The sequence below is a fragment of the Lissotriton helveticus genome, chromosome 3_1, assembly GCF_964261635.1.
Source record: "Lissotriton helveticus chromosome 3_1, aLisHel1.1, whole genome shotgun sequence".
NCBI classification, from domain to species: domain Eukaryota; kingdom Metazoa; phylum Chordata; class Amphibia; order Caudata; family Salamandridae; genus Lissotriton; species Lissotriton helveticus.
Window position 1 is genome coordinate 883,506,401 of NC_136061.1, and position 14,581 is coordinate 883,520,981.

A 14,581-nucleotide genomic window follows, 5' to 3' on the forward strand; every position below is an offset into this window, starting at 1 on the left:
GATGGTGTATTTGAAGTCTCTACATTCAGATGCCACTATGATTGCAGAGTGCAGTCCATGTGGCTCTTGCGTACTTTATTATGGCGGCGAGATGCAACTTTCGGTTTTGCAGCGTGAATGTTTTCTGGATTTATATGCTGTGCATTATTCCGCCATCTAGTGTTTGGGTCCAGATTTTTTTCTTTATATTAGTCCTTTTTTCCTTTTCTTTTTTTGTTGCCGACTGTCGACGGTCCACACCATATGGTGCTTGTTCCAGCCTCTTCCTACATCATATGCCCTCTCTGGAAGTCTTACATGTTGATCACCATCTTCAGATTCTGTTTTTCCATCTTTGGGTTTGGAAGCATCGTGAAGATTTCCAAGGTACAAGAAAAATAAAATGAAGCAAGCAGGGCTTTTCATCGACGAAAACAGTAGAAAATTATGGAATGTCATAAAAAGGGGTATTATAAGAGGATTCCATCATATTCAAGGGAACAATCAAAGTAAGGGAACAATCAAAGTAACCGGAGTTTACATCGAGGGGGGAAAATGCACGGACAGGGTGCTCCCAGCTCCGTGTGAAATAAAGAAGACACCGTTCTGTTTTTGCCAAGAGTGCAACCATGAATTTTGAAGGAGGGACAGCTATCGGCAATCTTTGTTTACAAATAGATCACAAAATGGATTCCTGCAAGGGCTGTGCAGAGTTTAAATCGAAGACACTGAAGTATTGAGAGAAGCAAAGGTGTGGACATTATGGAATGCACGGATAAAAAGAAACAACCCCACTCCGTGTTTTTTGCTTGTTGAGTGTAGAAGATGATCACGACTTCAAAGGAACGGACGGAGAGAACTCCGACGCCGGAAAGAAAATTATTGACGTTGAAAATTAACATAAGAGGTTGGAAGAAAAATGTGTACAGGTAACACTAAAAAAGGTAGTAGCGGATGAGCTGGAAAATTTGGACTCCCGCCAACAGAAGTCTGCCTCGATGCCGGAAGTTTCATTGACGGAAAGCAAAATAAGACACAAAAAACTGCTCTGGTCCCTGTCAACGGGTACCGCAGATGGGAAATCCTCCGAAAAAACACCTATGTTGAAAGACAATCGGAGCTGAGAAAAAGACAGCGGCTCGTCCAACAGCAGCTGAATCTTCATCGTCGAAAAAAAGATAAACACCTATACTTGACACCGAAGAATGCACACTCGAAATAGAGCGCAGGAGAAGGCTGTAAGCCGAATTGGCTGCTATCCTTCAAAAGAAAAAGGAATTTGATGAATTCTTACGGGTATTTCGAATACCCTCAAAACCATTGGTGGAAGGAACAGGAGGATAAAGGTTTGGGGGAATTGGAACCCCCTTTGATACCAGACCCTCAGGAAGAAGTAGAAGAAGAACTCTTCTATGAGGAAGAGGAGACAAAAGGACAAGGTCTGTACCAAACCTGGAAGAGTCAGAAGGCATCAAAGAACAGTGGCAAGATCTTGAGGCAGACTCGCCTGAGGAAGCTATAGACACATACCAGTCGAGGTCATTGCCCCCAGATAATGTGACCATGTACAATGAACTGTTCAAAAAGGTAGTTGAATGCTATGGAGTACAGCTATATGAAGAAAAGGCACAGACCTGTTTTGCAGCGTGAATCTTTCTGGATTCACTATGCTGTGCATTATTTGGCGGTCTAGTGGTTGGGTCCGGAATCTTAGTCTGTTTTCTCTTTTTTTTTCTTTTTTTTTCGTAGCCCAGGTGGGAGTCGACGTCCCACCTTCTGGTGTCCTTCCTGTGACATCGGCTCACTTCCTGCGGAAGCTCCCACCTTTGGGCGCCATCTTCAGATTCTTTTTTCCGCCGTTGGGTCTGGATCGTCACCGAGAGGTTCCAGAGTTTTTGGAGAAAAGAAGAAGGAAAAGACTGAAATCTACGGAAAAAGTTTGGAGACTACATCCAGGAACAAGACCACTGAGCCAGGACGACTAAGAAGGAGGAGAACATCGAAGACTTCGACGTCCAATGGAGAATGCGCACACAGGGGGCCCCCTGAGCGCAGGAATGGACAAGACTCCGTTCAAATTCAGCCGCAATTGCCACTACAAATACGCGCAGAAGGACCAGCACCCGGTTTGCAACCTCTGACTGCCGGTCGACCACGGAAGCAAGGATTGCAACGCCTGCTCCATCTTCACCCCGAAGACTCTCCGGATTAGAGAAAGGCAGAGGATAGCCAACCACAGCATGCAAGGAAAAGATCAACCTCTGTCGCTTCAGGACTTGGGCCTCTCCAGTGACGAAGAGGACAACATCGCCGACGGACCAGATGACTTCACGGTCGTAGAGACCAATAGGAAAACTACAAAAGAGGTAGGAGAGACGTCGACCCCTAAAACCCCGTCAGACTATCGAAAAACAGAGTAAGTCCACGAAAGGAGCACTGGCACTGAAAATGTTGGCGGCTGCAGCTGCATCCAGGGACAAACTGCCCAGCGGATCCTTCGAAAAGGACTCCCAGGCGGTGAAAACACACGAAAAGCCTAGGTCGTCGAAGCACACCCCCGAATAGGAGCACTCAACGCCGAAAGAAATGGACCCGAAGGCTTCTTCAAAGTCTACGTTGAAGAGATCGTCCGAAACACTTGACGCTGAACAAGCCGCCGAGAGAGAAAGGAAAAAGAGAAGGCTCTAGGCCGAAATGGATAACATCGTGCAAAGGAAAAGAGAATTCGACGAGCGGATGAAGAGGTTTACCATCCCGTCGAAGCTGGCGACGACGATCATCTAAGTCGAGGACCAAGAGAAAGAGGGCCTTGACTATTATGAGGAAGGCAAGGAAGACCAGAGCACGAGTTTAGACTCGGCATCCTCGCTGGCGCAGGACCTGGATTGGCAGGACCTCGACGCCGAAAGCCCAGAAGAGGCCATGGAGACGTACCCTTCGAGGCCTTCGCTGCCAGATGACATTGGGATCTACAACATGGTCATCAGGAACGCGGCAACAGCTTATGGAGTGAAACTGGAGGAAGAAAAAACAAAAACCTGCTTCCTCCTAGAGAACCTGCTTCCCACTCAAACCAGGAGTCAATTCTTCCCCACGCTACCAAGGACCAGGGGAGAGAAGCATTCAAAGAACCAGCAAGCTGCAGGTCTGTCACACCTAGAACAGAGAAAAAATACAAACACTCCTCTAAGGATACTCCCTACATCCAGGGATCCGTCACAGCTAACTCCATCATTGCAGCAACATCCAGAAAAAGGGCCAACGTTCCCACAAACTCAGGCCCACCACCTGACAAAGAGAGTAAGAGGATAGACCTCACTGGAAGGAAGATAGAGAGGAATGCAGTAGTACACTGGAGCATTGCCAACTGTAATGCCCTACTCAACAGGCATACGTACCAGCATTGGGACGAGGTCGGACAACTGCTCAAACACCTCCCTGAGCAATACTAACAGAGGGCAACACACCTGGTGGAGGAAGGCAAGAATATAGCAAACTCATGCCTGAAATCAGCCCTGGATGCGGCAGACGCGTCCAGCAGGCTCATGATGATCGGGGTCACAGAGAGAAGGCATGCCTGGCTGAGAATATCAGGCTTCAAGCCGGAAGTACAGAATAACATCCTGAACACCCCCTTCAATGGTGAAACCCTATTCGGAGCACCAGTGGATGAGAAACTCACCCAACTGAAAAAGGAAAATTAAACTGCAAGATCCATGGGGGCCTTGCAATTCAGAGGAATGAAAAGAGGCACCCCGACACGGAGGCCAAACGGAAAAGGGGGAAACCAGCCGGGAACGTCCCATCAGACATTCCAAAGAGCTACCAGGGCGACAGCCAAGCACAGCAGGGCCAGCAGAAGCAAACCTGGCAATACCAGCCTCGGGGCCAGTCCTTTCACGGGAGGACGAATGGACGGGGGCAAACAAGAAGAGGAGGCCAGCAACCAACCTCAAAGTGACTCCGCACCACCAAGCGTGCCCATCCCCACTACACCTCTATGGGAGGGGCACAACAGAGCCAAGAAAAAAGGGTTACACAGGATAAAGGTCAACACACATATAACACCAGTAGGAGGCAGACTAAAACACTTCTTCCAGGAATGGAAGAAAATAACTACAGACATGGATACTGAACATCATACAGTTCGGATACTGCATAGAACTGGAAAAGAAACCACCAAACCGGAAACCAAAAAAGAAAGCGCACTCAGGAAAAGAACTAGCGCTACTCATAGAGGAGGCACAAGAACTCCTCCAAAAAGAGGCCATAGAAACAGTACCATTCAAAGAAAGAAACAAGGGGGTGTACTCTTACTTCGTACCAAAGGTGGACGAAATGTTTAAGACCCATCCTGGACCTACGGTTCCTGAACCAATACAGAAAAACGCAAAGATTCAAAATGACATCTCTTCAAGAAGTCATCCCTCAGATAAGGGACGGAGACTTTATGTCCACCATAGACCTAAAAGACGCCTACCTACACATTCCCATGAACAGGCAGCACAAACATCTACTGAGATTTGCCATCGACAAAGAACATTACCAGTTCACTGCCCTGGCCTTCGGACTAAAATCCACGCCAAGGGTCTTCACCAAGTGCCTCGCAGCCATGGCAGCGCACCTAAGGAGGGAAGGGATTCATGTATTCCCCTACCCCGACAACTGGCTAATAAAAGCAAGTTCCTACAAACTCTGCAAAGAACATGCATAGCGGGTCACAGAGACGCTAACAGAACTGGGATTCTTAATACACTGGGGGAAATTCTCGATGGAACCAGAACTGGTGAAGATCTTCCTAGGCGCACAGAACAACACCATACAGAGCAAAGTGTTCCCCAGAGACAAGAGGACACTTGCCCTACTGAGGGAGACGCGTCCTACCAGAAGGGCGAGTTCTGACAGTGAGGACAGCGAGCAAGATCATGGGGATGATGGCATCCTGCATACACCTAGTCCTCAATATACGGCTCCACATGAGACCATTCCTGGAATGGCTGCAACAACAATGGTCACAAGCTACAGAGAGTTGGGAAGATCTAGTAGTTCTGTAGTAGGGGATCTCTGTGTATAGTCATAATCTAGTGAATAGTCCCGCCCATGTGCGTGGACCGCGGAGCAATCAAAAATAATCTCTTAAGCTGTCTTCTTTGCAGTCTTGCATAGACACTTAAGAGAGAATTAAGACAAATAATGCAGCCTAACAAATACTAGGCCACCACTTCATCTAAACAGTGAAAAGGATAACCCACCATGTCCGTTTTAACACTTTTTACCAAGTTTTCCTCACAGGGAAAAACTCCCCTTCACCAAAATCCTTGAAATGATAGAGAGAAAGGGTTGGACAGACAAGCCCCCATAGGCTGCCATTATGTGTCTTGAAAAGGGATACCGTGCCTTTAAGGAACTCTCCAGAGACCCTTGGTATCCCAGGATGCACAGCCAAAGTCCTTTTACTTTCAGTTCTTTTTTCCAGCTCCTGCTAGCAGGACCCTGGAGCATTGAGCTCTCAAGTGTTTTGAGTGTTTCACTCGACGTCTGACTGCTTCTTCTTCCTTTTGCTGGGTTTTTTGGCCAGTTTTGCCCACTCTTCTGTCGAATATGCCAGCTTTGTTCGACAAGTGCCCTGAGTGTGCCAGGAAGAAGGCTAAATCGAAAGGTCACAGAGTGTGTATCCTCTGTCTCCCATCCTCTCATGTCCCTGAAGATTGTGAGATTTGTCAATCCTTCTCCAGGAGGACCCTGAGGGATAGGGAGAAAATCTGTCTCCAAGGCCTGGAGCTAAGGAGACATCAGGACCCTCGGTCCTCTTTCTCTGCCCGTGCTTCGGCCTCTGGGGGGCTCCCCAGTCAGGAAAAGGCCAGGAAACGGCACAGATCTCCGTCGACGTTGATAGCCTCGGCGTCGAGAGGGATGACCACCATCTGCTCCCCGTCGACCCAGGGCTCTGGGTCGAAGCGACGTCGCCGTTTGACGTCGAGGGGACTGACGTCGAGATCTCAGACGAGGTCGACGTCGAGGGCTTCATCGGTGTCGAGACACCATCGACGTCGGGATGGTTCCAGGAGGCACCGGTGCTCGCAGTCGAGATCGACTCGACTTTCGACGTCGAGGAGAAGTCGACGTCGAGGGACGTATTGGTGACGAGAAAGGGGTCGACGTCGAGGAAGGAGAAATCGACGTCGAGGAGGCGATCAAGGGCCAGGACGGTGTCCTCTACCTCAGTGGTCAGCCTGTCTTCTGCATCCAAGAGCCCCTGGTCGCGGTGGCGCCGGCGCTCGTCTGAAAAGAGGTCGGCCTCGAGAACATCCTCGTCAAGGACTGAGCAGAAGAAGAAGAGGAGAGTGGTTAGGTCTTCGGACTCTGAATATTCTCAGACCTGTTCCCCTTCTAGACCCAGGACACCGACGCATCCTCCATTACCTAAGGAGAATCCTCCTCCTCCTCCTCCTCATCTTCCTCCTCCTCCTCCTCCACCGCGGCCTCCTCCACGGTCTCTTTCTATGCCGCGCTTCCCGTCGCCGCCTACGGGACCTCCACAGCCTAGGATTCCGGTTCTGCTTCCGCCTCCGGTATGGCCAGTGGATCGCCCGAGGCCTAGGAGGTCTAGGTCACAGTCCAGACGGAGGCACCAATCAAGGAGGGACCGTCGATCTTCGACGCGGTCCCGGCATCGTCACCGGAGAGGCAGGCCAAGGACCTGTCATACGGACTCTTCCAGTGCCCGGGGATATTCGCCCACCTTATCGGATTACCCCCATACGAGAGTGTCACCGTTGGATGACATCGTATCATTTCAGGAGGTGTTATTGAGAGGGGCAGCGAAGCTGGGGATTACTCTAACGCATGGGTACTCGCAAACTTTCTCTCAGGGGCCAAATTTACAGTGTGGTTTGTGGCCAAGGGCCGCACATGTGGGGGCGGGGTCAGTGAGAGAAGGGGGCGGGGCTAGAAAAAAACACCTGTGACTATGAGGTTGAACACAGGCCCCTGCAGCGGATGCCTTCGTCCACTGAGCCACCTGACCCGGCATATACACATCTCTCTCTCTCGCTCTCTCTCTCTCTCTCTCCCTCTCACTATCTCTCCCTCCCTCTCTCTGTCTCCCTCCCACTCTCTGTCTCCCTCCCACTCTCTGTCTCCCTCCCTCCCTCTCTGTCTTCCTCCATCACTCCTTCTCTCTCTCTCTCCCTCCCTCCCTCCCTCTCTCTCCCTCCCTCCCTCCCTCTCTCTGTCTCCCTCTGTCTCACTCACTGTCTCCCTCCCTCTCTCTGTCTCCCTCCCTCTGTCTCTCTCTCTGTCTCCCTCTGTCTCCCTCCCTCTTTCTCCCTCCCTCTGTCTGTCTCCCTCTCTGTTTCCCTCCCTCTGTCTGTCTCCCTGTCTCCCTCCCTCTGTCTCCCTCCCCGTCTCCCTCCCTCTTTCTCCCTCTCTGTCTCCCTCCCTTTGTCTCCCTCCCTTTGTCTCCCTCCCTTTGTCTCCCTCCCTTTGTCTCCCTCCCTCTGTCTCCCTCTCTGTCTCCCTCTCTGTCTCCCTCTCTGTCTCCCTCTCTGTCTCCCTCTCTGTCTCCCTCTCTGTCTCCCTCTCTGTCTCCCTCCCTCTGTCTCCCTCCCTCTGTCTCTCTCCTTCTGTCTCCCTCCTTCTGTCTGTCTCCCTCCCTATCTATGTATCCCTTTCTCCCACTCTCTCTGTCTCCCTCCCTCCCTCTATCTCTCCCTCACTCTCTCTATCTGTCCCTCCCTCTGTCTCTCTCCCTCCCTCTCTCTCTCTCTGTCTCCCTCCCTCCCTCTCTCTTTCCTCCCTCTCTCTCTCTGTCTCACTCACTGTCTCCCTCCCTCTCTCTGTCCCCCTCCCTCTATCTCCCTATCTGTCCCCCTCTTGGTGTCCCTCCATCTCTCTATCTCTCCCTCCCTCTCTCTATCTCTCCCTCCCTCTCTCTATCTCTCCCTCCCTCTCTCTGTCTCACTTCCTCCCTCTCTCTTTCTCTGTCTCCCTCCCTCTCTCTATCTCTCCCTCACTCTCTCTCTCGCTCTCTCTCTATCTCCCTCTGTCTCACTCATTGTCTCCCTCCCTCTCTCTCCCTGTCTCCCTTTGTCTCATTCACTGTCTCCCTCCATGTCTCCCTCCCTCTGTTACCCTCCCTATGTCTCCCTCTGTGACTCCCTCCCTCTGTCTCCCTCCCTCTCTCTATCTCTCCTTCCCTCTCTCTGTCTCCCTTCCTCCCTCTCTGTCTCTCCGTCTCTCTCTTCCTCTGTCTCACTCACTCTATCTCCCTCCCTCCGTCTCACTCTCTCTCTTCCTCTGTCTGTCTCCCTCCCTCTGTCTCCCTCTCTGTCTCCCTCTCTCTGTCTCTCCCTCCCTCCCTCTCTCTGTCTTCCTCTGTCTCACTCACTCTGTTTCCCTCCCTCTCTGTCTCCCTCCCTCTGTCTCACTCTCTCTCTCCCTCTGTCTGTCTCCCTCCCTCTGTCTCACTCTCTCTTTCCCTCTGTCTCCCTCCCTCTGTCTCCCTCTCTGTCTCTCACCCTCTGTCTCCCTCTCTCTGTCTCCCTCCCTCTCCCTCTGTCTCTCTCCCTCCCTCTGTCTCCACCCTCTGTCTCCTTCCCTCTCTCTCCCTCCCTCCCTCTCTCGCCCTCTTTCTCCCTGCCTCTCCCTCCCTCTCCCTCCCCCTTTGTCTGTCTAGCCTAGGTGCAATAATTATATTTGAAATATCTCGAAAAGCAAGAGCTCTTTGCTGCACATCCAGCCACCTTCCCCAGCCTCCCCAAAATGCACCTTATTAATGACACCCGAATGTAGAGGATGTATAAGAGCTGGCTGGACCACCGCAGCAGAGATCAGGTGTAATCCAGAGCGCAGAGATTCCAAGCAAGGATGGGCCGACTCCGACTTTCATCCCGTCAGTGTCGATATAACAAATGCTACTCGGAGAGGAGCAAGAGCTGCGCAGAGTGATCTCCGATTTCACCTTCGGTTCAATCAGTCACGGGGCTTGTCTTTGAGTCCTGGTCACTGAAATTGTGCAACAATTCCCGGATTACAAGAGAGCAGAGAAAGAAGCAAAGTGGGAGGACAGCTCCCCGCAGCCGCAGGGGTGGCCCCTGAGTCACAGAGCCAAAGGGACTCCTGGTCAGATGCTTCCCAAGGCCTGGCTCCAGCCATGCGCTGGATGTAAAGTGAAGCTTTGGACACGGTTGTTGTGAAGGACAGCTCTGCCGTCAGCCCGGGGCAAGCAAGCTTATGTATGTGACCACCATAAACCTGCGTGCCAGGCCAAAGCCCTGCAAGAAATAAATGTGCCACATACAGGCGCGCAACCCCCATTGAGTTCAAAGGGCCGCCCCCCCCTCGTGTGTGTCAGCCCGGGCTGAGACAGCTTCCCCGGCACACACACAGCCGCACCCGAGTACATCACAGGTCTTTTAAAGACCTTTTACATGTTAATGAGGCTTTGTTGTATTTCACCTCTTCTTAGGCCCCTGCAGCTCCACTCTGAGTAGCGCCCGGCCCCCACAGAGCATTCTCTCAGTTGCACTGCTGCAACCAGCGTTGTTTGCTGACACAATGTAATTTTTTTTTTAAAAACAGGTAAGATGTCTGCAAGGTCCGCGGGCCGCCGAGGAAGGCTTGCCGGGCCGCTGGCGGCCCGCGGGCCGCACTAAGAGTACCCATGCTCTAACGTTACCCACACCTTCTACATCGGTAATTTTCAAGACCTTACACAAGCGGCAGTTGTCTCGACCCTTGTTGCCCTTGGTGCCAGGGCTGGAGGAACCGGTGATGGAGCTCGTCCTGACTCCGGCGTCAACGTAATCCGCTCCTTCCCGGCTGCAGAAAAAGTACAGGCCCCCCGACTCCGATCCAGCGTTCCTTCGATCAGACCCGGTGCCGGATTCGGTGATCGTCACGGCGGCCAGGAAGCAGCACGCTACTGCCCCGTCTTCTACGGTGCCTCCGGATAAGGAGAGTCGTCAGATGGACTCAGCGGGACGAAAAGTCTGCGGTACGGCTGCTACTTCCATGAAAGCCACTAGTGCCGCGGCTCTTTTGGGTCGGTATGACCGGTCTTTGTGGGAGTCCCTGCAGCAGTTTCTGGAGCACCTTCCTAGGGACAGGAGGGAGGACTTCCAGGAAATCATCAATGAGGGCATGATGGTATCCAATCAGGTTATCAGCTCGGTTGCAGATTCCTCTCTCTTGGCTGCTCATGGATACTGCCACGGGATTAATCTGAGACGCCATGCCTGGTTGCACCTGACATCGCTGAATTCGGAGGCGCAGCAGATAGTCGCCAACTTGCCGTTCTCTGGGTCGATGCTCTTTGGTAAGCATGCGGATGAGGAGATGGCCCGCATGAAGGCGAAGGCAGAAACCCTGACGGCTGTCGGGTTAGAGAAGCCAAAAGAGCAGAAGAAGACCTTCCGTCCCTTCCAGACGCGTTTTGGTGCCCAGGGAAGAGGGCATGGTCGTCAAGCTGGCCAGCAGCACCAACAGCAGCAGTAGTACCAGCGGCGACCATTCCAGAAACGCCAGAGGGGCAGAGGCGGCCAACAGTCCTCCTCGACGCCCAAAGGCCCGACCGGGTCTAGGTCCTGAGGGGTTACTTCCTCCTCATCTGTTACTCGCTCCGGTGGGGGGGAAGCATACAACATTACTTGGCAAAGTGGAGAAAAATTACTCCGGACAAGTGCTGAATATTGTTTGCAATGGATACAGTCTTCGTTTCGTCAGCCCGCCTCCAGCGATTCCACCGGTTTGCTCACAGTTTCAACTGCGCGAGCTCCAAGTGGAGGCCGATACCCTGTTAAGAAAAAGGGCGATAGAAGACGTCCCTCTGTCTCAAAGGGGGAAAAGGGTCTTTACTCGTGGTTCTTTCTGGTACGCAAGAAGGACAAGAACGAGTTCAGGCCCATTCTGGATTTGCCACAAGCAAACAAATGGATTTGCAGGGAAAAGTTTTGCATGCTGTTGTTGCACCAGATTTATCTTCAGCTGTAAACGGGAGACTGGCTTTGCGCAATAGATCTGCAAGATGCGTACCTCCATGTGCCCATTGCACGGAAACACCGGAAGTTCCTGCCCTTTCTAGTCGACACCAATCACTATCAGTACACCGTACTACCGTTTAGACTGAAGTCTGCACCCAGGACGTTTTCAAAATGCATGGCAGTGGTGGCAGCGCACCTGCGAAAGGACAAGGTGTTGGTCTACTCGTACCTGGATGACTGGTTGATCAAAGCCTCCACCTTCCAGGAAGCGCAACTGCACTTCAACAGGACGGCCGTTCTGTTGAACCAGCTGGGGTTGCACATAAACATGTCCAAGTCTGTTCCGACGCCTGTCCAGTGCCTACAGTACTTGGGAGCCTCCATCGATACTCTTTCAGCAAGCGTGTCTCCATCGGAGGAGAGACGCTTATCGATCCTTCGGAAGGCTCAGGCTCTCATAGCTGTTCCATCTACAACAGTGATGACGGTGTCTTCACTACTGAGGTCGATGGCCTCTTGTATCTTCCTCACGCCACACGAACGCCTCAACATGAGGCCGTTGCAGGAATGTCTGGGGGATCAGTGGGACCAGAAGCGGGGGAGTTGGGACGACAGGATCAAGCTTTCCTTCCACGCTCAACAGTCCCTGAGATGGTGGTGCTCCGCAGAGAATCTCCTCAAGGGGGTACCATTCCACAAGGACATTCCCATTCAGACTGTCGTCACGGATGCTTCTCTCCTGGGGAGCTCATTCAGACCATCTACAGATCCAGGGAACGTGGTCCCCGGCGGTATCCACGTATCACATCAATTTCCTGGAACTCCGAGCTGTTCACTTGGCACTGAAGGCCTTTCATCCGTCCTTCCAGACCAAATCCTTGCTTGTGCAGATGGACAATACGACCACAATGTATTACCTCAACAAGCAGGGGGGCTCGAGATCTCGCACTCTGTCACAGGAAACGCAGGCGATCTGGCACTGGCTACTAGCCAGAGGACTGACAATAACGGCTACCCACCTGCCAGGTGTGCAGAATGCTAAGGCGGACGCATTCAGCAGGCTGCTGCAGGAAAACCACGAGTGGGTTCTAAACGACGAAGTGCTACGAGACATCTTCGACAGGTGGGGCACTCCGAAAACAGAAAATTGCGAGACTTCGCCTCCAGGTCTTACCAACCGGGGACCCTGGGGAACACGCTATGGATCAGCTGGTCGAACAGCTTTCTGTACGCTTTTCCACCCATTCCCCTGATTCCGGTGGTGCTCATCAAGCTGTCTCAATCCAGAGCACAGATGATCCTCATTGCTCCGGAGTGGCCCCGACAGTGGTGGTTCACGGACCAGCTTCACAGGTCTCTCCTACCTCACATGCGGCTGCCGTGTCGGCCAGGACCTTCTCACAAAGTTTGGGGGGCAGATTGTGCACCCCAACCTCTCATCGTTGAGTTTGGCGGCATGGCTCCTGAGCGAGTGCAATATGGACACTTGAATCTCCCTGAAGATTGCATGACTATACTTAAGGAAGTTAAGAGACCCTCCACTAGGACTTCCTATGCCTACATGTGGAAGAGGTTCTGCATCTGGTGCACTTCCAAGCATTATGATCCGACAACTTGCAAGGAAGATGTCATCCTTCCATACCTTTTGCATTTGGCTCAGTCTGGCCTTAATTTTCATTCTATTAAGGTTCACCTCGCAGCTTTGACTGCGTATGGGATATGCCCTTCACAGACATCCTTCTTCCAGATCCCTGTGATTAAAGATTTTTTGGAAGGATTGAAGAAAGTGTTTCCTCCTGTCCGGCGTCCTTCGCCGTCATGGGAGCTGAATGTGGTGCTGACCAGGTTGATGAATGAGCCTTTTGAACCCATCCATAAGGCTTCTCTGCAGCACTTGTCATGGAAGGCGGCCTTCCTTGTGGCCATCACATCGGCCCGCAGGGTGAGTGAAATTCAGGCGTTGTGTTGCCAAGAACCTTATACTGTATTTCATGCTGCTAAGGTTGTGATGCGTACTCACCCTAAGTTCCTTCCTAAGGTGATTTCTGATTTCCATGTCAATCAGACCATAAGTTTACCTACGTTTTTCCAGAATCCTTCCACTCCAGCGGAAAGGTCTCTCCATTCCCTGGATGTCAGAAGGGTGTTGAAATTCTACATGGATAAGACCAGGGACATTCGTAGGTCAGACCAATTGTTTGTCAATTATGGGTCGGTCAGGACTGGTCTTGCCACCTTAAAAAAAGTCTGTCTCTAGGTGGATTGTGTCCTGTATCCAGTTATGTTACCAGAAGGCTAACAAGATCTTACCTTAGGGGGTAATCCTAAGGCTCATTCTACCAGAGGCAAAGCAGCTACAACAGCTTTGCTTCGTAATGTTCCCATTGCAGAGATCTGCAAGGCTGCCACTTGGAAGTCGGTCCATACCTTTGCTAAGCTTTACTGTCTGGACTCTGATGCCAGAGCAGATGCTCAGGTTGGGCAGGCTTCGTTGAGAAATCTGTTTGCACAATAGAGGTGGTGTCTGTTTTTCTCCACCGCCGGGTTGGTTTTTTGGGATGGGCTTGCCATTCTATTCACTAGATTATGAGTATACACAGAGATCCCCTACTACAGAAGGAGTAGTTTCTTACCTGTAACTCCAGTTCTGTAGTAGGGGTATCTCTGTTATAGTCATAAGTGCTCACCCTCCTCCCTGGTGGAGAAAATTGTACTGTAATGTATGCTACAGGCTTTGCTTTATATACCTTCAAAAAGAACTGAAAGTAAAAGGACTTTGGCTGTGCATCCTGAGATACCGAGGGTCTCTGGAGAGTTCCTTAAAGGCACGGTATCCCTTTACAAGACACATAATGGCAGCCTATGGGGGCTTGTCTGTCCAACCCTTTCTCTCTATCATTTCAAGGATTTTGGTGAAGGGGAGTTTTTCCCTGTGAGGAAAACTTGGTAAAAAGTGTTAAACCGGACATGGTGGGCAATCCTTTTCTCTGTTTAGATGAAGTGGTGGCCTTTGAACCCTGGTATTTGTTAGGCTGCATAATTTGTCTTAATTCTCTCTTAAGTGTCTATGCAAGACTGCAAAGAAGACAGCTTAAAAGATTATTTTTGATTGCTCCGGGGTCCACGCACATGGGCGGGACTATTCACTAGATTATGACTATAACAGAGATACCCCTACTACAGAACTGGAGTTACAGGTAAGAAACTACTCCTTGTAACACACGCAGTGCAGGAGGAGATAACATGGTGGAACATAGTGGAACAAGGAGAACATCACAAAGGGGAAGCCTCTGACACCACGAAACCCAACAGTGACCATCACCATAGACGCATCCCAGAAAGGATGGGGAGCACACATGAACCAGCTCAAGGTGCGGGGCCTGTGGACCCCAGCAGATGCAATCAAACACATCAACTATCTGGAGCTGAAGACTGTGTTCCTCGCACTAAAGGCCTTCCAGAAACAACTGTGCGGGCAAAGAGTGCTGATACAAACCGACAACACCACAACGATATTCTACATCAACAAACAGGGAGGAACACAATTAGTCGCATTATCCAACCTAGCGCAGGAGATATGGAGATGGGCAATCCCACGAGAAATAGACCTCCTGGCAATA

The 14,581-nt window shown here is 51.3% G+C and overlaps 1 protein-coding gene across 1 annotated transcript in view; it reads left to right on the forward strand.

Annotated features, from left to right (window-relative positions):
• Positions 1–14,581, forward strand: part of GNL2 (G protein nucleolar 2) — a 295,764-nt gene that overhangs the window by 68,377 nt on the left and 212,806 nt on the right. The gene's annotated exons all lie outside the window — the stretch shown is intronic.